Source organism: Mus musculus, chromosome 17 (genome assembly GCF_000001635.26).
Source record: "Mus musculus strain C57BL/6J chromosome 17, GRCm38.p6 C57BL/6J".
Taxonomy (NCBI): domain Eukaryota; kingdom Metazoa; phylum Chordata; class Mammalia; order Rodentia; family Muridae; genus Mus; species Mus musculus.
In genome coordinates, this window is record NC_000083.6 from 28,462,021 (window position 1) to 28,486,354 (window position 24,334).

A 24,334-nucleotide genomic window follows, 5' to 3' on the forward strand; every position below is an offset into this window, starting at 1 on the left:
GGTCACTGATGTTGGTTCACAGGCTTCAAAGCTGGGTAGGACTTTGTTGGTTGCCTCTCACTATCAACAACTCAAAGGAGGGCCCTCATGTATACTATTAGGGTTTTGTTAAGTTGTCTAGCTCTTAGAGGGAGTACTGTCAGCACACTGTGTATCTTCTTTCCTGAGATGTCTGCTCAAAAAAGTTTCTTTTGCACTGAGTGGTGGCAGTATACACCTTTAATCCCAGCTCTCGAGAGGCAGAAACCTCTGGACTTCTGTGAGTTTGAGACCAGCCTGGTCTATATAGTAAATTCCAGGACAGCCCAGTCTACACAGAGGAAACACACACACACACAGACACCTACCTTCTTAGGGAGGGGTATATTTTTCAACTGTGTAATATTCTTACTGTTTTTGGTGGTGTCAATGATGCTAATGGTTGATGCTATACAATCAAACTATTGAATTTTACTAGTTCTTTGTTTATTATAGATTTTTTCACTATAGTTTTTACAGATGATTTACAGCTTGCACTCTTTCTTTGCTTAGAGTTTTGTTTTAAACTAGGGATGGCAGTTCCTGTCTGCATCCCAGCACTGGGGAGGCAGGGACATGAGGATCGCTATGAATTCAAGGCTAGACTGGACTACAGAGTGAGATCATCTCCAAATCCAAAAAGAGGAACAGAAAAGACCGGAGCAGTACCCTCACTCCCTAGCTCCTGCACTGTGTTCAATCAACTACTGTTCCAAAGAAGGAAAATTACATTAAAAGAGAAAACAAGGTTCTGTCTTCCTACCATTTTCATACCAAATCTTAGCGTGTAGTATACAACTGGAATATTTAAGTGTGACAGTTGTCCTTACAACCACAGTTTTAAATGGCTACGTTGTATCTTACTGAGTCTTCCTCCGACTGACTTCAGAGATCCCTCACAGTTTTAAATGGCTACGTTGTATCTTACTGAGTCTTCCCCCAACTGCCCACAGAGATCCCTAGTACCAGCTAAGTTAACTTTGTTACAAAAGTTAGCAAGCTGATTCTAAAATTCATAGAGCTACCTAAAGGATTCAAAATAACTGAAATTACCCTGAAAAGAACAAAACTGCAAGGCTCAGGGACCGCACTTTTAATTAACAGTTAGGACAAAACATACTGAAGACAGTGTGGCCAATTCTTAAGACAAAGAGTACTCAAGTGTGGTCTGCTATTAGGACACACCCAGGAACTGATGGACCATGAGGACTGAGAGCCAAGAATATTACTACATTCTCATTAATTTGCTTTCAGGAAAGGTACGGTGAAACTGGAGGTAGAAAAGAACACTTCCCACTAAGCAGCGCAGGACAACTCTCCCTTCACATATAAAGATTGTAACTGGATACCTGGCTTCATGTCACATACAAAAAGTAACTCAACATAAGACATAAGACCAAATCAGGGTGACAGTACACACTAACCCCATCACTCATTAGGCTGAGACAGGAGGATCACAATTTTAAGACCAGCTGGGCTACATAACAAGAACTTGTCTCAAAAATCAAGCGAAAGGGGCTGATGGAGAGGTTGCTCAATACATTAAGGACTTGCTGCACAGGCATGAGGGTCTTTGTTAGCAGCGATTTCAGAATTTCATAAGGAAACTAAAAGCAAGCCATATGAGGGGGGAGGGGGTCTGTAGGGCAGAGGGCTCAGTGTAAGATCACCACAGTGAAGTACTTCAGAGGGAAAACACAGCAGGCAGTTACAGCCGGTTACAGCAGGGTGGGCTTTCCAGTCAGCACAGGTGTGGTGAGAATACAGTTAGGGCAGGTGGAGGACACATGACACTCCAAGATCACCATCTGCTAGAGCAGAAAGGGACTGGGGAGGGATGGCTAGATGACAAGAGCAGTACAGACTCTCCAAAACCAAGCCAGTGACCACAGCAGGCAGAGGGGAGGGCTTCCTGCAGGCCAGCAGCATACAGGAAGATGCAAAGACATGAATCACCAATGACCCATCCAGGAACTGCTTGTGATCCAATTTGGCTAAAGTGAAGGGTACATGTGGGAAAGACGCAGACGATGCTAAATAAATAGGCACAAACTTGACTGAAGGACCTTGTGTACCAGAATACAGCATTTGAACTTTATTCCAAAGGAAATGGGAACTGAAGCATTTGTAAGGAAAGTGACAATCAGACTGGCTTAAAACAACTTACTCTGGCAACCCTCCAATGGCTTCCCATCACAAACTGCACCAAGTCCAAAGCCCTCCACCGATCACTGGCCGACCTCTGCTTGAGCTGCTCAGCAAACCCCTACTCCCTTGTGCCCTCCCCAGGGCTCTGCACCTGTTGGCCCCTCTACTAGGAACTTCACAGTGCGCTCTCTCATAGTCTAACTCCTCGTGAGGGGCTTTCTCTGCTGTTACTCTGAGAGAGCAAGAAATTACTGTACTTGGCTCCACCATTCGTCTCTTCCACAAACCACAGGGCACACACCCTGGGCTGCACACTGCTGTCCCACCTGAGGAGAATACAGGTCCACAGCTGAGTCTCTCAGGAACTCCAGATGCTGGAACTGCCTCCATACAGACAGACTAAGGAATGGAGACGTGCCTGAGGCACAGATGGTTAGTTAGGGGAGAGCAGAGACCCTGAATCTGTCCACAAAATGAAACTTTGCATATTCACCAAAACATAGTACTTTATATTTGTAGTGAGAATGCAAGCATGGCAAGGTGTTAAGGGCAAATTTGCCAATATCTACAAAAAGTTTAATATCCTTTAGCCCAGCAACATCATGTCCAGAAAACTGACTGCAGAGATTCTCAGAAACAAGCACCTGGTGGCACACAATCCTAGGAGAAGAAAGAAATGTCTTTGTGTATATGTGAGTGGATTTGGGTGTGTGCACACAGGCATGTGTGGGCCAGAGGTGAATGCTGGGTGTCAGCCTCACTCTTTGAGGCATCTCTCATTGAACACAGATATGTTCTGAGTTCTGCTTGGCTGACTGGCTAGCAAGTTCCGGGGATCCACCCTTTTCTACTTTCCCAGGGTTAGAATTATAGACACACACCATGTACATGAATTTTCACAAGGACGCCAGGGATCCAAACTCAGGATCCCATGGTTGCACAGCAAGCACTTGACGGAGTCATCCCAGCAATCACAGGGGAAAAAAAAATAACAAACTATTACTGTAAATCTCAACAATGAAACATTATGCAGCAGTTAAAAATAAGGAGCTGGGCGTGGTGGCACACGCCTTTAATCCCAGCACTTGGGAGGCAGAGGCAGGCGGATTTCTGAGTTCGAGGCCAGCCTGGTCTACAGAGTGAGTTCCAGGACAGTCAGGGATATACAGAGAAACCCTGTCTCGAAAAACCAAAAAAAAAAAAAAAAAAGGAAACAGTTATAAAGTTATTGATGAGGAAAGATGTTTAAGAATGACATTAAAGAAAAAGAGCAACTTACAGAACAGAACCTAACTCTCCTAAGGGTGAAGAATATAGTTCAGTGATGGAGTACTTGCTGAACATACGAGACCTTTGGCTTGACCACTATTATCACAGAATAATATACATACTTGCATTAAAGTACTGTTTTGAAAACAACAACAACAAAAACCATATATATTTGTAAGTACAGAGAAAATATTTAAGAAATACACAAAACCATTCTAAATCACAGGATTCAACAGAAAACAAAACAAAATGAAAAACAAGACATTTATATATTTTTTTTAATATGTTAACATCCACATCTTAAAAAACAATCCATCCGTTAAATTTTAATTCTCAGGGCTGGAGAGATGGCTCTGTGGCTAAGAGCACTGGCTGCTCTCCCAGGGGTTCCAGGTTCAATTCTCAGCAACCCAGTCCATGGCAGCTCCCGGCTATCTGTAACTCCAGTTCCAGGAGACCTGACACCCTCACACAGACATACATGTGGTCAAAACACCAATGCACATGAAATAAAAACAAATAAATTACATTAAAAAATAAATTAAAAACATTTTAATTGTCATTAATGAGGGAAAAGGCTGAGAATACGAATGTGCTTTAGATGAACATAATTGGTCTTGACCTGACCCCACAGTGTGGAAAATGTGAATTATTGCAAGTATTTAATCAGAAACTCGTCATTCATAATAAGTATTTATGGAACACTCACTCTGTTGAGCACCACTTGAGGATTCCAACAAGGTGGTGAACAAGAAGCACCTCGTCCCTGCTCCCAAAGAGCTCAAGGGGGGGGGGGGCGCCTTTTGGTCCCCACCTCCCCTGTTAAGAACTACTGGTTATAAATCTGTTTTCATTCTATTATGCTGATGGCTTTTACTAAAATACATATTAGCTAGCAGAATCAGCAGACTAAACAGAAATAAAAGATTTGTAAGTTTTAGTCTGTTTCTTTCATGAGTAATTGTCCACCCTTTGGCTTTCGAACAGTCTTGCTACATAGCCTAAATGGGCCACATGACGCTGCGTCTGCCTCCCGAGTGCTGAGATTTAAAGTATGCATCTCTCTGCCTGGTTTTAATGGTTGTTCTTGAAGAGACACCTCCCTGCAATGGGAGATCAGCTACCGCATAAAGTGCAATATCTTCCCACCACATCAGCTCCCTGTCAGCCCAGGGCCCAGTCCCCTCTGCTAGAAAGGACACTCCAGAGCCGCCCTTAGGAAAGCACTGCTTCTCACCTCCTGGACCCATCTTTTCTAGTCAGGGCCTTCAATCCTCTTGGTCACTAGAGTAGTTTAGAGACAAACATAAATAACCCTAACAGATCCAAAGCAAACTCAGTCCTGACAAGAGCAGCTTCAACTGAGCTATGGAAACAATGACTCCAACACAGCTGACGTTCCTCAAAGGACGCGGGAAGACAAAGCTCACTTAATGGAACACTTAAGTATTCTGTGTGACTGATCCCACAATTTACCACTTTTGTTAAAGTATACCACAGTGAGATAGGTGTGGAGGCACGCCCCTAAAATTCTGGCACTCTAGAGACAAAGGTAGCAGGACCAAGAGTTTCAGGCCAGCCTGGACTACTTAGCCTCAAAACAAAAGAATAATGCATGTGCATGTATATATAACAATGAACAAGAAAAACTGCAATATTAGAAACTTCCCCCTTTAAAGCTGGCAGTGATGATGCACACCGTTAATCCCAGCACTCAGGAGGCAGAGGTAGAGGCAGGCAGATCTCTTTGAGTTCAAGGCCAGCCTGGTCTACATAGTGAATTTCAGGACAGCCAGGGCTCTGTAGAGAGAGCTTGTCTCAAAAAAAAAAAAAAAAAAAAAAAAGAATTCTACAGACTTTGTGCATCTCCTACAATACTACAGTAATTAGAAAATATTTGGGACACAGCTAACTTTTAAGATAATATTGATAATCTTAACACTAAGAAAACTATTAGGTATATTAATAAAATGGAGAAAAATATAATTCAACATAAGAAGATATAATGTGACCATCAGGACTTGCTGAGTGAAACAGGACATCATGTAAGACAGGATGTACATGTCCTGTTCCTTAGAACCAAACTAAAACTAATTCTTTTTTTCCTTTTTCTTTTTTTGTTTGTTTGTTTGTTTGTTTGGGGTTTTGTGTGTGCGTGTTTTTGTTTTTTGGGTTTTTTGTTTTTTTTTTTTTTGGTTTTTTTCAAGACAGGGTTTCTCTGTGTAGCCCTGGCTGTCCTGGAACTCACTCTGTAGACCAGGCTGGCCTCGAACTCAGAAATCCACCTGCCTCTGCCTCCCAAGTGCTGGGATTTCAGGCGTATGCCACCACACCCGGCCTAAAACTAATTCTTAAAGACAAAATATCCTCGAACAATTCACTGAGCTGCCGGCTGTGCCACTTCCTGCAAGAGTAAGCAGAGCATATGTCATCTGCTACATGCTTTCTCTCCGCTGCACAACATCGCTGCCTCAAGCACGGCTGCATCCAGTATCGTGTTTAAGCATCTGGGGTATGGTTGTCAGAATCCTCAGTGGCCATCTCTAAACACATCAGAACAAGTCTCAGTCTTGAAATGGCATGGACGTCAGTAGCTAAGCACTATATATGTATTCTCCACATACTCTAAATACATTTCCTGAACTTCTAGCTTTCAGTTTCCTGTTCGTCAACGCCTTCAGCTCCAGAGGCAATCCATAAACATACCCCAGCCAGGGAATTTCCACTTTTGACAACAGTGGACATGAACTTCATTTGATCAAATATAACTACAGCAGTAAAAACAGCAACAGCAGAAGTTTAGTGATTTATAAAGGAGGAGATAGGAAGTACATTCCTTGAATATGGATTTGACTTTATAACCCAGGACTTTTTCTCTAGTGAAAATCTGATAAGCTTCTTTCTCAGACACTGACCGTGAAAACCCACCCAGTTTCCCCTTTCTCACTTGCTTGCCAGGAAGCCTGGAGCTAAAATGACTGTTCAAACACACACCTGTCTCACCTTAGATTATTGGTGTTAAATTTTTCTTCCTTCCCATTCTCTCATCCTGTTCATTACTTCTAAAGTAATTTATATTCCTTTTCCTTTGTTTTAATTATCTTTGCCTTTTAAGTTTTTAATTACCAAATCCTTTTCAATAAGTTACAAAATTAAGAGAAAATTCATGACCTAAAAGTTCTTATCTTCAAATCACTATGTATTTATTAACCCATTTAATCCAGAATAGGTTCTAAAATGAATCTTTATTTTCCTCTTTAAAAGTTAATTATTCCATATAATTATGATTGGCTTTTAGAAAAGCCAATTACATTTTTTAGAATAAAGAAATTAAACAACCTAAGAATCAAAACTTAAGATACTAGATTTGGGACTCTAAATTAAAATTATAAAACTGCTAAAGTATTTATTACTAGAATTGGCATAGAATTATTCTATATATTAATTCTATTAATAAAATTAATAGAATCTGGCAATGCCAAATATTTTGGAAAAGTCACCTCATATCAAGTGTATTAAATTCTCTAGGCTGTCATCAATGTTCTTAAGTCAAAACAGATATTATATATGAAAATATTAAAATGACAACTTTTAAGATGTAAGAAAAAAAGAAAATTTATTCACACTTGTTCAGAACCTGAGTACACACATACACATTTAAAAAAAACTTTAAATGAAGTTATAATTGAAAAAAAATAAAAACAAAATGAAACACATCATACTAATTTGGCAAAAAATATATCATGAACTAAATAAGAAAGTTCTAGAATATAGCCATATTATAATTAGTACAAAGAAATAAACAACATAACATATATACCAGTCTGCAAAATACACAGGAAGCCTGGCATGATGGCGCACAACTTTAGTCCCAGCACTTGGGACATGAGACAAGCAGATCTCTGTTAATTTGAGGCCAGCCTTGTCTACTGTTCCCAGATAGCCAGGGCTATATAGAGAGACTGCTCAGAAACAGAACCTAAAAGAATACACAGAGCCTCCAATACGGGATCAGAAGTAGAGCACTTGCCTACCATGTGCAAAGCCCTGGGACCAATTCTTAGAATCAAAGAAAAAAGGAATAAAGAGAAAGGAAAGATAAGGAGAAATGGAGAAAGGGTTAAAGAAAGAACAGCGGAACATTAAAGCTCCGTTTTTCCTTAGGAGACAAAGAAAATGAGGACAAGTGACAGGAGGAAAACAAATGGACATATACAGGAAACCCATCCTCCAGACGGGCGTGGTACCTCACACTTCTAATCCCAGCACCCGGGAGGCAAAGGCAGGCAGATTTCTGAGTTTGAGGCCAGCCTGGCCTACAGAGTGAGTTCCAGGACAGCCAGGGCTACACAGGGTTTCCCTTTGTGTCTGGTATGAGAATCTCAGGATTAATATGCAAATAAACCAAACTATTAAAAGCAACATAAGAATGAAGCTAATAAAAACTGTTACTATATAAATTTAGAAGGCTAAAAAGAGAAGCTGAAAGAAAGAAAGAAAGAAAGAAAGAAAGAAAGGAAGAAAGAAGAGAGAGAGAAAGGAAGGGAGATGAAGTGAAGCAAAAGAAGCCAAAGTATAGTCCATAAGTGACATGACAGCCACGACTGAAGACGTGGACACAACTGTGTACAACTGTAGGCTATATGATTCCATCTCAGGGGTGCTGAGCAAAGAAAAGAGTCAGTATCTTAGTAAAACTGAATCTGGCCTAGAAGCCTCCTCTTCTGAAAAGAACCTGAGGACCTGCCACGGTCTGAGGCATCTCTCTGTAACCCAGGCCATTTTCTTTCTCTAACCGTGAGAAAGAATACGGAACACAAAACAACTGCCAGTTGCAAAATGATTTCATGGTCAAATTATGCTTATAGTGACTAAGAAGTATTGTTTGCTACGCTACGCACATTTTCTTTCAAAATGCAAGCCGAGTGTCTCACTTAAGTTAAAACAATACATTTCAAGGGAGAACAGCCGGTGAATCGGGTGGCTGGAATCTGGCTCTGGTAAAGGAAGGGGACATCTCTTGGGCAACTGGCACAGCTAGACACAAAGCAGCCCAAACCCTTGTCACAGAAGAAACCGAGGCTTAAGTACAGTCCATGCCATTCTGCCTGAGACTAGAGTGGTCAGATGTAACTCGACAGTACAGCTCCTCATGCTGGCACCAGCACATATGTGCAGCGCTGAGGGCATGTGTTCTACCACAAGACAGTTTACTGAGAAAGACAGAGATCATTGAGGCTTAAAGCACACATATATGACAACTTCAAAAACTAAAAAGGAACTGAATTTTTTTTTTTCCTCGAAAAACTGATTTTGTACCAACTCCCAAAAGTTGTCCTCTGCCCTCCACAGGTAAGCCACAACATAGCGTATGCACACTCACCCACACACTAAATACAAGTTTAATTTTAAATAAAAGAGCAGTGCTGCTCAATGGAGAACACAACCGTGACCTTCTAATAATGGGTGAATTGCTACCATGCAGTTCCTGATAGGAAACCACTTTCTACCTCGATTTTGAAAAGCGGTAGAATTGGTGCTACTATAATTCCACCCAGATGGCCGAGAACCACAGCAATGAAAACAAACCAGCCCTGTCCAGTCCTGAGATGCATAACCCATGCAGTAATCAGCGGTGGCTCATGAACCTGAGGCTATCTCCTCCAGATCTCAGCTTCCATGCCTGTAAAACATCGCAACTGGAGAGAATGCCTTCCTCCCTTTCCTTCCCCTTCTGGCTGGTCCCTTCCACTGTGGGGCTGTGACTTACAATCTAGGCTGTCTAGAGGATAGGGAGGAAACCAGTCATAAAAACCCATCGAACTTTTGAGACAAAATATAAGGGTTATATAAACAACTGAAAATATAAAGAAAAAGAGAAAGCCAAAAACAAATGGACAAATTAAAGACACATAAATGTTCACTACAGACAGCTTCACAGTTGAAATTAGTTTTAAAGTTTCGGGAGTTTTTGTTTGTTTTTGAAACTGGGTCTCACAGTACAGTAGTCCCTGCTAGCCTCAAACGCAAGCCTACTACTACCTCTTCAACATTGGGATTAAAGATGTGTTTATGTGCATGTGTGCCTGCATACATTTCTGTGTATTAGGTGCATGCCTGGTGCCCGTGGAGGCCAGCAGACAGCGTTGGACCTCCTGTACCTAGAGTTACAGGTGGTTGTGAGCTGCTATGTGGCTGCTGGGGATTGGATGGAGCCTCTGCAAGAAAACCGGGTGATTCCTGAGCTCTCTCCAGCAGTTTTGTTTATCTACTTTGGTTTGGGGGGACAGTGTTTTACTATGACTGAGCAGTGCCAACTCCCTCTGTGCCCTTTGTCTGTTAGATTTTTGTTTGCTTGTTGTTTTCCGAGACAGGGTTTCTCTGTGTAGCACTGGCTGCCCTAGAACTGGCCCTGTAGACCAGGCTGGCCTCGAACTCACAGAGACCCCCGTGCCTTTGCCTCCTGAATGCTGGGATCAGGGGCCTGCGCCACCACTGCTTTGGTTATTTATAAATCAGGAAGACAGTGAGCAATGTCAGACACTGACTCACAAGTGTGGTCTTGACTACTCAAGATCTTTTGACAAAGAGTGCAAGAGCTCTTCTCTTGTGTGCTAGTTACTATGTCACTACTGTGAGAAAAGCCTGACAAAGCCAGGAGAAAGGGCTTATTCTACTTGAAGGTCAAGGGTGCAGCTCATCATGGAGGCTGAGGCGTAACAGCAGGAGCATAAGGCTGCTGGCTGCACTGTATGTATCCAGTCAGAAACTGGAGAGGCATGATGCTGGTGCTGACCACATTAGGGAGTTTTCCCACCTCAAATTAACCTGACCTGGATGTCCCTGCAGGCACACCTAGGGGCATGTTTCTCCAAGGACTGTAGACCCTGTCCAGTTAATAACCGATGCTAAGCACCGAATCAGCCTTCCTCAGCACACATGGAAAGGATGCCATGTTCCCAGTGGGTGTCACCTGATCACTCCATCCACTTCAAACACCAAGGCCTCTCCTGTCTTCCCACTTGGTGTTCCACCTCAAGTGCATTCTTCCCTCGTTCTGACGGTGCTGGAGACAATGCTCTGAACACCTCGGCTGTATAAACTCACCTCATTCTCAGTAACCTCAGAGGGAAGGAAGAGCAGAGCAGAGCACAGACTCAACAGCCCGCCAACCTGTTAGCTAGGCCTGCAGCGTTCCGGTCAAGTCCTGACACTTCTTTAAGTTGATGTCTTCTTGGCCATTATTCCTGCCTCTTCACCTCTGAAGAAATCTGCCAGTTACACTGGGATCTGGGCTGCTATTTATCTTGTGTGCATATGCTCTCCTTTCTGAGAGGACAGTGTCTTGTTTTGTAACATTCCTTAGAACACAATGGAAGGTGAAACACCAGACTGCAGCGGTGCTTACTAATGCAACTGCTGGAGTATGTGAGTCCTAAGGACAGAGCCCTGACCGAAGCACTCGGCAGCTATTGTCTCATTTAGCCCTGGAACCACTGGCAGCTGTCCATTCATTTTGTCCCTGAATCTTACAGATAAAGAAACTGAGCTCAGGAAACGAACATTTCACCCAGTGTCTTGTCTCATTGCAAGTGTTAATGACGAGATTCAGATTCAAGCAGTACAATTAAGAATCTAAGCCGGGGGGGGGGGGGGGGGGGGGGGGGGGGCCTGGCTGGTGAGATGGCTCAGTGGGTAAGAGCACCTGACTGCTCTTCCGAAGGTCTTAAGTTCAAATCCCGGCAACCACATGGTGGCTCACAACCATCTGTAACAAGATCTGACTCTCTCTTCTGGAGTGTCTGAAGACAGCTACAGTGTACTTACATATAATAAATAAATAAATCTTTAAAAAAAAAAAAAAGAATCTAAGCCAGGTGGTGGTGGTGGCGCACGCCTTTAATCCCAGCACTTGGGAGGCAGAGGCAGGTGGATTTCTGAGTTCGAGGGCAGCCTGGTCTACAAAGTGAGTTCCAGGACAGCCAGGGCTACACAGAGAAACCCTGTCTCGAAAAAACAAAAAACAAACAAACAAAAAAGAATCTATACCAGGGTGGGGCAGGGTCAAGCTCCGACAGTGGGCTGCTTGGCTAGCATGCACAGAGGCTTACGTTCTGTCCCAGCAGCACATAAAACTGAGCATGGAAACAAACACCTGTAATCCCAACATCTGGGAGGTGGAAGCAGGAGGCTCAGAAGTTCGGCTACACAGTGAGGTCAAGTTCAGCACAGGCTATATAAAAACATCTCAAAAAAAAAAAGTGTGTGATATATTAAATCTATGTATTAATCTCTTTATTCCCAGCCAGCCACAAAACACCATGAAGGAAGTCTGTCCCAATCAGTGTCAACCTGTGAGACAGCACTTCTAAGTGCTGAACAGTTCAAACAAACAAACAAGAGGTAGAGAGACTGCTTCCACTAAACTCAGTTGATGAAGATGTCAGGTCTGAAAGGGCATGGGGGTAAAGACCTATGAACTGTAACTCAGGACTGGTAGGGCATGGAGTGCAGATCTATAAACTGTAACTCAAACTCCTAACTAATAGCACTGGCACAATCCATATGATTTTAATACAGCTCAGATGCAAAGCCATCTTGGTTTAAATATTATTACTGACCCTTGTAAGTTATGGGCCTGGAAGTTTAGCTTAGAGGTAGAGCAAATTAACTAGCCACACAAGGCCCAGAGTTTAATCTCCATTAGAGCTTAACTATGCTCACTAAAGACAACTTTTCAAAGCACTCTGGAGATTCAGGTTAGAGGATCAAGAATCTGAAGACACTTTCGGCTAAAGACGGAGACCCCAGCTCCAGGAGTAAAAGTACAAGACAAGGCTTCTCTGGAAGGGAAGAAAATATCGCTACGTATTTACTTCATAAGCAAGTCTTAGTTTTTATATGGATAAGTTTGTAACAGATAGGGATACTTTTGCTTGTTAAGCAAACATGTTAATCAAACTAGGACTAGTGGAAATCAAAGGAAAAGATTAAAAGGAGGCATTAAGTCAGAAACAAAGGAATTTAGTGAGTCACCAGCTTTTAAGAAACAGTCAAAAATGACCAGTAAGAATAATGGAGTTGGCCAGGCATGGTGGTGCACGCCTGTAATCCCAGCACTTGGGAGGCAGAGGCAGTCAGATTTCTGAGTTCGAGGGCAGCCTGGTCTACAAAGTGAGTTCTGGGACAGCCAGAGCTACACAGAGAAACCCTGTCTCGAAAAACCAAAAAAAAAAAAAAAAAAAAAAAAAAAGAATGGAGTCATTAATAGCTAAAGAGGAAGCCAACAAGAACTGCTCTGGCTGGAAGGGGAAAGGGTGGGAATGCCACTGAGGGCAGCCACAGAGATGCTAGTCCACATGTTCACATCCAAAGCCCAGCATGGCCTTGGACATGGGAAAGTGTGTCAGGACAGCACAACTGAGATGTTCGATTTTGTTTCTGAGTACACACATGTGTGGCATGTGACACCCACAGGTAGGTGACTTCCTTGATTGCTTTCCACATTAAATAGAGGCAGGGTCTCTCAGGTGAACCCAGAGTTCACTGATTCAGCTAGTCCAGCCACCCAGCTTAGTCTTAGGATCGTATGCCGGCCTCCTAAGTACTGAATTACAGGTGGGCTGCCGTGCCACCCAGCTTGTATGTGACACTGGGGATCAGAACTCCAGTCTTCATGCTTGCATGACAGCCGCTTTACCCACTGAACCATCTTCTCAGCCCCCAGTGTCTGGAGTTTTAGTGATAAATGGTACATTTAGATAGCTACACCTCCAGCTACTAACACTAAAGATAATCTAAGGCTCCAGGTGGACAGCTGGTTAGACTGAGTAACATAAAAATAATGTTCTAAGAAGCACAAAAATCAATCTTTGTTTTCCAATCGATAAACCAAGAAAAAAGCTAAAGACAAAACAGTCTCACAGTTCCCACATGTCCAAAGCCAGCTCAGTGATCTACAGCATACTCCTTTCTTTTATAACAAAAATCTAGCATACCAATACTACCACTATTTTACCATATGTGTACAAAGTTAACACATTTTAAATATTGTTAAAGTTCCGTAGTGTGTGCATTTACATTTGACTGGGACTGTGCTCACTGTGTGCAGGTGCCCTCGGAGGTCAGGTGTTTGCAGGCTGCTCGGCATGGGTGCTGCTGGGAAGCCATCTCTGGTCCACTGGGAGCAGTAATGTGCTCTAATTGCTGAGCCAGATCTCAAGCCATAGAACTTAACAAATTTTAAAGACTTACTTATTTACTTTATGGGCTTATGCCTGAGCCTGTCTATGTACCATGTGTGCATTGCTCATGGTGGCCAGAAGAAGGCACCAGATCCCCTGGAACTGGAGTTACAGACAGTTGTAAGCCACCATGTGGTTGCTGGGACCTGAACTCTGCAAGAGCAATCAGTGCTCTTAACTGAGTCCTGAGCCATCTTTCCATTCCAAATTTATGAAGTTTTAAAAGCACCCAGAAGGCTGAGTCAAGATTACAAGTTTAAAGCCAATCTGGGCTAAAACATGAGACTTTCATCTCAAAAAGAGCTAAACCAACCTAAATAAAACAAAAGGATCATCAATCAAAATGTCACTGAGCAGTGACTCTGGAGCACGGGCATGTGAAGCTCACTGCACTCCTCTTTCCAGCTGTACATATGTGGATGACGTATAACAAAACAAGACAGGGCTGGTGTAACCACTGCTATTTTTAAAATTCTACCTCTAGTTAAGGCTGACAAAACCAAATTCTAGCAGACTGGCCTAGGTGAATCACTACAGTGGTATTATAACACTTGCCTAATGTAAGAAAGACCTAGAATTTAATCCTTAGCACAGGAAAAATAAAATTCTAACACATTTCTAAAACCTAAAGAAAGGGGCTGGTGAGATGGCTCAGTGGGTAAGAGCACCCGACTGCTCTTCCGAAGGTCCAAAGTTCAAATCCCAGCAACCACATGGTGGCTCACAACCACCCATAATGAGATCTGATGCCCTCTACTGGTGTGTCTGAAGTCAGCTACAGTACTTACATATAATAAATAAATAAATAAATAAATAAATAAATAAATGAAAAAAAAAAAAAGAAGTGAAAAAAAAAAAAAAAAAAAAAAAAAACCTAAAGAAAATTACTGTGCATAAACAGGAGAAAATAGCCTGCTGCTTCAGAGTATCATGAACATGTTCTTAAGGAAAAAATGTCATTCCTTTGTCTGAGCTGACAGCAGACAACTATCACCTTCTGTCTAATGCACCTTTGAGTCTATTGAAAACACATAAACCATATAACTATATAGTTTTGATTAATAAAGATGAAATACACATTTGCCATGGATATCAGTGGTTAATCTATTGAAGCTTCTGGTTAGCCCTTTAGATACTCTAAGTATCTCCTAATCTAGAAACAACCAAAAACTTTGATACAGGTGTTTAAAAAAATGTTCCTAAAAAATAAACTAATACCTATAAACTACAGCTAATCTTAATTGCAATGAACACATACTGAAAAACATACAAAACACTACGAGGGGAAATGTTTTAAACCACAACTTAAACAGGCTTAGTTTCAGTCAGTCGGGCGAGGCTATGGAGAGAGACTCAACTCACTCTGCCCAATGTCCTAAGTGCTTATGTGGTTTGTAGACACCAAGCTCACCTCCCTCTGACAGAGAGGCTTTCTGGCCTCCTCTTCCTTGGTCTAGTGTCCAGAACACTGCAGAGGGCACACATCTGTGCAGAACCTAGCACACTGTAGGTGTACTGCTCTTTCGTAAGAATGAACACTACCTTCAATCTCAGGAGAGCTACTGCTAGGTATCACCCCGGGTGGCACGCACAGGAGAATAAAATATAGCAGCCCTCTTCACTGAACTTAAACTTTGATCATCTCTGCATCAGGTTTCTTCCAACAAACACATGAAACTTCAGTGAAAAGCAAATGACAGACACAGACAGACAGTTGTCGGCTTTCTTTCACGGTCATGAATGGGTCAGCTAATATTAGTCCCCCGCCTGCCCGCCCCAGGTAAGACCATCTCTCACTTTCAACACATTTTAAAGCTTTCTTTCCTTCTCTAAAAATACAGTCGACATGCCATACAACGCACAGCTTAGTAAGGCGGAACACATGGAAGCAATTAGGAAATTTGGACAAATCCTTAATACTAATCTTGCAGTTTTTCTGGAAGTTAAAAATGAAAGAGAGGCTGGGAGGTGGCTCCGTGGGTAAAGTGCTGGCTGTGGAAGCATGAAGAGCACAGCTCGATCCCCAGCACTGATGTAAGTGCTGGGTGTGGTGATGCAGGCCTGTACCACCTGTCTAAGAGTGCAGACAGCCCAGCCAGTCTCCAGGCTCAGTGAGAGGAGACCCTGTCTCAAAAACTAAGGTTGATGAGCAACAGTGAAAGAATGCTCACTTCTGGCCTACACACACACACACACCACACACACACACACACACACACCACACATAACACACACACACGGGCAGGGAAACCTGCACATGCACATGTGTACACATTCACACCAAAAATAAGAAAAATCACATTACCTAAAACATTTTCATCATCCAAGCAAGCTGTAGAATATTTCTATCGCTCCAGAAAGGTCCTCTGAACCCCTCCTGAGAACCACAGCCCTACCTAGAAGCAGTCCTCATTTCTACCATGTCTTGGTTTTGCCTGTTCCTGTGTTTTTCATAAAATAAGTATTGTGTCTAGCGTCTCCTGAAACTATTTCTGAGTTCCCTCTGTTCTGCCGTGGGAATCAGCAGTTTATTTCTATTGCAGAGGAGCTGCTATGAACATCCTGTACCAGCCTCTTCCTGAACATATACTTTGTTCATCTCAGTACAGCCTGCTTCACTGAAAAGGAAAAAAAGGGAGAGAGCTCCATGTTTAAATAAACTAGAATAACTAAACACACACAGCAATTATCTGTGTGCATATTCATGCGTGCATATTCATATACACACACTCATGTAGTTATACTTAACTACTTGATAATCTGGTATTTATATATAACATGTGTGTTTATATATGAACCCGAAATTATTTTGTGAAAAATTATTTTATGTGTATGAGTGTTTTGTCTGTCTGTCAATATACCAGGTGCCCACAGAGGTTATAAGAAGGTATCAAATCCTCTGGAACTGGAGTTATAGAAGGTTATATGCCACCATTATTGATGCTGAAGCCAGACCTGGGTCCTCTACAAGAGCACTATGTTTTTAAATTAATTAATCTGTTTTTTGTTTGTTTAATGCAGGAGTACTCTGTCTGCATGTACACCTACATTCAAGAAGATAGCATCAAATCCCTTTTATAGATGGTTGTGAGCAACCACGTGGTTGCTGCGAATTGACCTCAGAATCTCTAGAAAAGCAGCCAATGTTCTTAACTGCCAAGCCCCATCCTGCCAGCCTTTTCTTCCCCAATGTGTGTCTGCGTGTCTAGGTGTGTATGTATTTATGTATTTCAATGAGTATTCTTTTTTTTTTAAGATTTATTTATTTTTTTATTTATATGAGTATTCTGTCACTGTCTTCAGACACACCAGAAGAGGGCATTGGATCCTATTACGGATGGTTGTGAGCCACCATGTGGTTGTTGGGAATTGAACTCAGGACCTCTGGAAGAGCAGTCAGTGCTCTTAACCATTGAGCTATCTCTCTAGCCCGCCATGAGTATTCTTAGCCAGTCCCACACAAAAAATAATTCTGGAAGAAGTTCCTGGGGTCACAGTGGAGCTAGCCCTAAGAGCACCTCAGCCTTTGTAATCTTCATCCTACTTAGGCGTTCAGAAGAGAGAGACAGCTCTCTCCCACTTACAACGCTGTTACACGCTAGTGAAGCAAACATGTCCTCACAAATCTCTTCCCAAAACAACTTCAGAATACTGACTGGGATCTTACCATCTACTACACAATATTTTTACACTAAAGACAAAACCCTAAATCTGCTAAAGATTACAAGACTTTTATTGTATTACATTGTCAAAAATACACGTGGAAATAATTTCACCTGTTAATAAGTAACATAGATAAAGAATATTCCATGCTTATTCAAATGTATATTGATAATGACTCCATCTTGGGGTTAGACAGATGGCTCAGAGCACTGGCTGCTCTTCCAGAGGTCCTTATGTATAATAATAAATAAATCTTAAAAAAAAAAAAACACAAAACCAAACAAACGAAAAACCTCTCCATCTCTAAGGTATTTTCTCCCATCCAAAAAGTAGCTCACTACAACATTAAATCCATGATAAGGAGATATTTTGACTCAATTTCTATTGTGTAATTTCAACTGACAATAGAGAAAAGGCTTCATTTCCAAAGATATCAACATTAAGAAACACAAATCTATTTTTTTTTAAATAAAAAGATTCCACTTCATCACTCAAACTTAAGCCAACCCTCCAAATCTTTGATGTTCCTCCAACATGACTGACTCTGTTAAAGGTGAAGAGTGAGTATCTTACTGGCTTCTCTAGAGAACTCACTTGCCACTACAATCCCCATTATAGCAGTGTTCTTAACCACTCACCCATCTCATTTTTACTATGCTTAGCCAAAGAAAAATAGGATACTACCACCTTCAAGCTTGAAATCACTAATCTGTTTCTCTTTTAAAACAAATCTGGTCGGGCATGGTGGTGGTGCACGCCTTTAATCCCAGCACTTGGGAGGCAGAGGCAGGCGGATTTCTGAGTTTGAGGCCAGCCTGGTCTACAGAGTGAGTTCCAGGACAGCCAGGGCTACACAGAGAAACCCTGTCTCGAAAAAAAACAAAACAAAATCTGAGGGGTTTTTTTAGATTTTATTAAAGGCAGATTTATTTGGAAGCTGCTTTTGGGACAGTAAGTTCACTGGCCCCAATTATCAAGGCCAGGGCAGCTGCAGTGGGGAAAAGGGGGTCGAGTAGGGGAGGGAGAGAGAAAGAGAGAAAGGGTACCCTCCAAGACAGAGAACAGTTGAAGAAGGAAAAAGAACAACCCTGACTTTGTAAAAGGTCAATCTGAAATGTACAACCCTGCTGACACTCCCGTGAATGTTTTCTGGGGGTACATTTATCAGTAGTCAAGATGGAGTCAGAACCTACAAATGGTTCTAGCCATTTGCTCCTGGCCAGCACAGGAAGGTTTGCAGCGAGGAACGGCACAAGGCAGGGACAATGCAGCCTCTCCAGTCTTTCATCTTGCTTCATGGTTTATTCTTCTCTGCACACACAGAGCAACTTCAAAACTACGGTGGTCTGCTGCAAATATGAAGATGCAGTTTGAGACCATGGCTATTCCGGGTCACAGCTGTGTGACTGACTGTTCACTTAAAAACCCATGATTTCACTCTGAAAATACATCAGTTTTTAAAAAGATTTATTTATTTTATATGAATACACTGTAGCTGTCTTCAGACCCACCAGAAGAGGGCGTCTGATCTCATTACAGATGGTTGTGAGCAACCATGTGGTTGCTGGGAATTGAACTCAGGACCTTCAGAAAAGCAGTCAGTGCTCTTAACCGCTGAGCCGTCTCTGCAGCCCCTGAAAATGCATCATTTTCACGTCTGTAATTGTTGTACCTTTTTCTAAAAGAATCTTGATGAAGCCTTGTGCTTTGTTACAAAAACAGAGCAACTTCAAATATATATCATCTTCAACTTTTACTATGGTTTGCCTAGTTTCTCCAGAGAACTAAAACTTTTTCTTATTTTTTAAAAATATTTTCCTTCCAAAGGCACACGCCTTTAATTCCAGCACTTGGGAGGCAAGAGGCAGGTGGATTTCTGAGTTTGAGGCCAGCCTGGTCTACAAAGTGAGTGCAAGGACAGCCAAGGCTACACAGAGAAACCCTGTCTTGGAAAAAAAAAATTTCCTTCCAAACCAAGGATAAAAAACAGATATGCCAAATGTGTAGCCCTACATTCCCTCTGGTGGTCCTTTACTCACATTAATCAAGTGTTTCCGAGAAGACCTGCAGTAAACACTAATGTAGACATACACTGGTGGGTTTTGTTGGTGGTATTGTTTTGGGACAGGGCCTACTATGGACCTACTACACATGGCCTGGAACTCCATATGTAGATCTGGCTGCTTCTGCCTCCCTGGGGTTGGGGTTAAAAAGGCATGTACCACCACAGCCAAAATCAGTTCTCTTTAACAAACTATAAGAAGTACTAATTATTTTGAATAGTGGAAATTTAGTGCTCTAAATATTACTATACTATTCTTAATAATCTATCAGGTATGACTGCTAGAAACCTGTTAATACATGTGTTCTCTAATAATTTTATTTAGCCTGTCTCCTTGACAGAACTGGCTTTTAGACAAAGTAAACATCTTATTTGCAAATTAACTAACACATAAGCAGTTCTTGTTCTAAATCAATAGTTACAGGACCTACAGATCATTATCCATCCAGTCCTCCGGGCAAATCGATTTAATGCTTTAAATGTTTGAGGAGGCACATATGGCAATGCAGTGGATTTAAAATGCACTAGAGGGGACTGAAGAGACAGCCTGGTGGCTGGGAGCACCAGCTATTCTTCCCAAGGACCCAAGATCAGTACCCAGTGCCCACATGGCAGCCAGCTCCCAACAGTCTGTAATTCTAGTTCTAGAGGGTCCAACCGTCTCACAGACATGTACACAGGCAAAGCACTAGTGCACATGAAATAGAAACAGATTTAAAAACACAAAAAACGGTAAAGGGCTGGCACTGTAACTAAATGGTAGATCACTGCATAGGCCCTGAACTCAATCCCCAGGGTATCAAAGATTTAAAAAGATTAAAAAAAAAAAATCAACTTTAAAATGTATTGCAGAGAATCTCAGAAATATAAAATAACAGAAAAGTCTAATTACTGATTGGTTAGCTTAGAAAGCTCAAAATCTTGAGAATTACAAAATGGAGACATTTGCACAGTGTGCATGAATTACAGAACTTAGAGTGTCCAAACCAGGAGGATCTGAGGGAATCACAGCCCGGAGAGCAGGTTCTTAGTGTCAGGTATCACTTAAGGGCACAGTACTCACTCAGTGCTCACAGGCCCTGGGTTCAATCCTAGGATAGAAAAAAACAGAAGAAGGGAGGGAGGGAGGGGGAGGGGAGGAGAAAAGGAAGACAGGGAGGAGGGAAGAGCAGAGTAAAGAAATTTCCGGGCAATGTCCAGACTCAAAAGGAGCTGCACTTGAGGGTAAGTGCCCTAGCAGCAGCAGCAGCCCAATCTTTCTGCGTGTATACAAGAAGCGATTTGTGCTTAATTCTGACAGAAAAATGAGGCTGGTAACTAACTCTATTATGGGGTTACCACAGACAGACAAAATAAACAAGCACCAGTAATTAAAATACCTGAAAACTCAGCTTTAAAATGGGCTTTCAATAAAAAGGTACTAGCTAGTTCAAGCGCACACCACATGCCTTTGTGTAACTGGATGCAGTGAACTATGAGGGCCGGGGAGATGGCTGGGCAGTCAAGGGTCAGGCTTTGGTTCCCAGCACTCACACTTCAGCTCCTGACCTTCAGTGTCCTCTTCTGGCCTCCGCTGCTACCAGCACCGTGCACATAAATGGCATGTATGCATGTACAGACATACATTCTGGCAAGATACCCAAATGCATAAATAAATCTTAAAAACAAAAAATTTAAAAGTAATAAACTTATGGCATTTGGCACATTTATGCAGCACCATAGGATAAAAGATTATAAACCCTCCAATTTCATGCAGTCGTACACTAAAGTAGAATTAAATCATCTAAAGCAATGAAAGGCCCTTCGGTAGGGTGAGCCAGCTCTGCATGGGGAAGAGCCCCTCCATCAGCTTTCAGGTATCAGGGCTTTCAGCAGACTGGAGCTCTGCAAAGCACACCACAGGGTGTTCCTACTGTGTATTCCTAAACTGAATCCCCTGTAGGAACTAACAACACAATACACATTCTTTTCCAATCCAAAAGTAAAGAAAATTCTCAAAATTAACTAACAACTCATCCCAAATTCTAGGCTTTTCATGTTTAAGTGATTTAAACTGTCTTTAAAAAGAAATGCTGGCTGGTGATATTGCTCAGCAGATAAAAGAACCTGCCAATAAACTAAGCCACCTGAATTTCAAGTCCAGGACTTACACAGGGCAAGAAGAAAACAAAACTCCAAAGTTGTCCTCTGACAACCACACCAGTGCCAAGTACTCTCACAAATGACAGATCGATCTATCACAGACGATAGATAGATGGATATAAAAACTAAAAAGTAAATAGAGAAACATCCTTTTGTGAAATGTTGGAATGACAAAAGCCCCCACTGATGAACTTTTGTTTTAAAACAACTTGCAGAAAATATTCCTAAATTAATTTTAAATGATCTCAAGTGGCTGGACAGTGGTGGCGCGTGCTTTTAATCCCAAGCACCGGGAGGCAGAGGCAGTTGGATCTCTGAGTTCGGAGGCCAGCCTGGTCTACAGAGTTCCATGACAGCCAGAGCTACACAGAGAAACCCTGTCTCAAAATCAATCAATCAATCAATCAATCTCAAGTGGTCCCAACTCATAGCTAGCTCAAACTAGCTAGATGAATAAAATGATTGTTCAATCAATTAGTGTAATTAAATAAAAACGAACTGTGCTCTGAAGTTCAACATTTCTGAAGTATAGATTACACCCAAGGCAGTTACCACACAAGACATATCAGAAGACAAAGGGGAAGAAAGCTAAAAACACTCAGTGCTGCTAACAAACCAGTGTCATTATTAACCTTTGCATTTAAAAATAGGTAAACCGGGCGTGGTGGGGCCCGCCTTTAATCCCAGCACTTGGGAGGCAGAGGCAGGCGGATTTCTGAGTTCGAGGCCAGCCTGGTCTAGTTCCAGAACAGCCAGGGCTACACAGAAAAACCCTGTCTCGAAAAATAAATAAATAAATAAATAAATAAATAAATATAGTTAAAATACACCATTTCTGTAGCACTCCAAAGCGAAAGCTGTGTGGAGAGTATTAGGTTACAGAAATTTATACGTGCTTTAATTGAATAGTAAACTCCCAATAACAAAGGAATAAAACTTTGATGTTTCAACTATCAAACAAAAAAAAAATACCCCCCCCAAAAAGTCAGGCAAATGAGGATCAGCTGGGAGAGTAACAGAAAACGGTTAAGTAAGATTTTTTTCCAAGTCATTTCTTGAATTGATTCAGACACCAAGAGGAAAAGCTATAATTTTTAACAACATATAAAGCTAACAGCAAGAAGTGGGGAGGAAAAGACAAAATGCTTAACCCAAACACACCTTAACTTTTCCCTTGTCCACAGCCCTAAGAAAATGGGATGACAATAGAAATAAACACTCTCTCCTTCCCCTAAAGGAAGCAAAGAAAGTGCCTATTCAACGCCCTGGTCCGCTGGAAAACACACTCCTGAAAGAAGAAGAAGGGAAAAAAAAAAAAAAAAAAATCCCCAAACCACCAGCTCCCAACTGCCGCATGCAGAATTTACTGAATGGCGGCCAAGCGCTGTACACCCTGTCCCGAGCCCCGCCGAGGGCTGTCCCAAGTTCTGCACGCTCTGCTTACGATCTGTACCTTCCAACGCTTTCGCCATGGCTGCAGACACCAATTATTTAAAAAATGAGGCGCAAGCGCTCCACCTGGCTCATCCACAGACGAAGATGAGGAGGAGGAAGATGGTCATAATGCAACGTGCTCCCTTAGATTCATCCCACACACACACACAAAATGCTGGGTTTGGAGTCAAGGACTATGGCCGGAACAGGAGTGGTGATGCCGCTGGGGCGAAGGGAATGAAGATTCCTAAAATAACTTTTATTTCCTTAGTATTATTGAGAGCGGGGGTGAGAGATGAGAATGTGTATCGGAGCCAGTGGTGTTTGTGCTGTGTACACAGGGAGGTCAGAGGACAACTCGCGGTTGGAGTCGGTTCCCCTACTACCATGTCGGTTCCCGGGATCGAACCCAGGTCGTCACGCTTGGCTGCAAGCGGCTGTACCCGCTCAGCCACCTCCGAGACAACTTTTAATTAGCCCTTCCTCCTCAGTACCTCCGAGACCCTCCGGTCACCTGCCTGCCCGGTGCGAGCCGGCTCGGGAGCGGCAGGTGAGGGCGGTGCCCGGCCGGCACGCCCATCGCGCGGCCCCGCGGACGCGGCGGAGCACTCCGTTATCCGCGGGGCTTGCAGGGCTCCGGAAGGCCAAGTTTCCTCCGCGTCCGGAGGGCGGCGTGGCGGAGCGACACGGGGCTCCCCGGACCTGTGGGCTGCGCGGGAAACAAAAGCCGCGCGCGGGCGAGCGAGCCGCCGCCGCCGCGCTGAGGGAGACGCTGGAGAAGAGCGCCGGCCGCTCCACCTCCCACGCGGGGCCCAGGCCTCCCGCGCGTCCCGTCCACGCCATCCCGGGGAAGCCGCGCGAGGGGCGGCAGAAGCGGGACCGCGAGCACGGGGCTGGCTCCGGGGTCCGCCGCGTGCGCGCGCCCCATTCCCGCGGCCATGGCGCCCGTACCTGTCGCCGCGTCCGCCGCCGCCGCGTCCCTCGCTCCGCGTCTCTCCGCCGCCGCGCGCGCCGCTCAGCCCGCCCAGCAGGCCGCCGCTCCGTCCGCACGCTCGGTCGCTCAGCCGCGCGCCGGACACCGCCGCCGGAGACTGGCAGCGCCCGCAAGCCGGCTAGTGCGCCGGGCAGCGCCCGCCGTCGTCCCGCCCCCGCCGGCCGCAGGACCCACCTCCCATAGGGCCACGGGGCTGCCAATCCGCCCCCAAAAGGCGCGCGGGCTGTCGCTCCGCCCGTCCCGATTGGTGGCCGTGCACTGCCTATGCAAATGAGGCTCCGCCCCGTTCGTTTGCATCTCCGCCTCTTCACCGCTGCCCACGTGTCTGGCCCTTGCCCTTTGTGGGGGCCGGAGAAGAGG

The 24,334-nt window shown here is 43.4% G+C and overlaps 1 protein-coding gene across 1 annotated transcript in view; it reads right to left on the bottom strand.

Annotated features, from left to right (window-relative positions):
• Fkbp5 (FK506 binding protein 5) overlaps positions 1 to 24,129 on the bottom strand; it is an 87,397-nt gene extending 63,268 nt beyond the window's left edge. Inside the window, exon 1 of the mRNA NM_010220.4 lies at positions 23,932 to 24,129. The gene's annotated coding sequence lies outside the window, so the exon portion shown is untranslated. The remainder of the gene's footprint in view (positions 1 to 23,931) is intronic.
• Between the last annotated feature and the right edge of the window lie 205 nt (positions 24,130 to 24,334).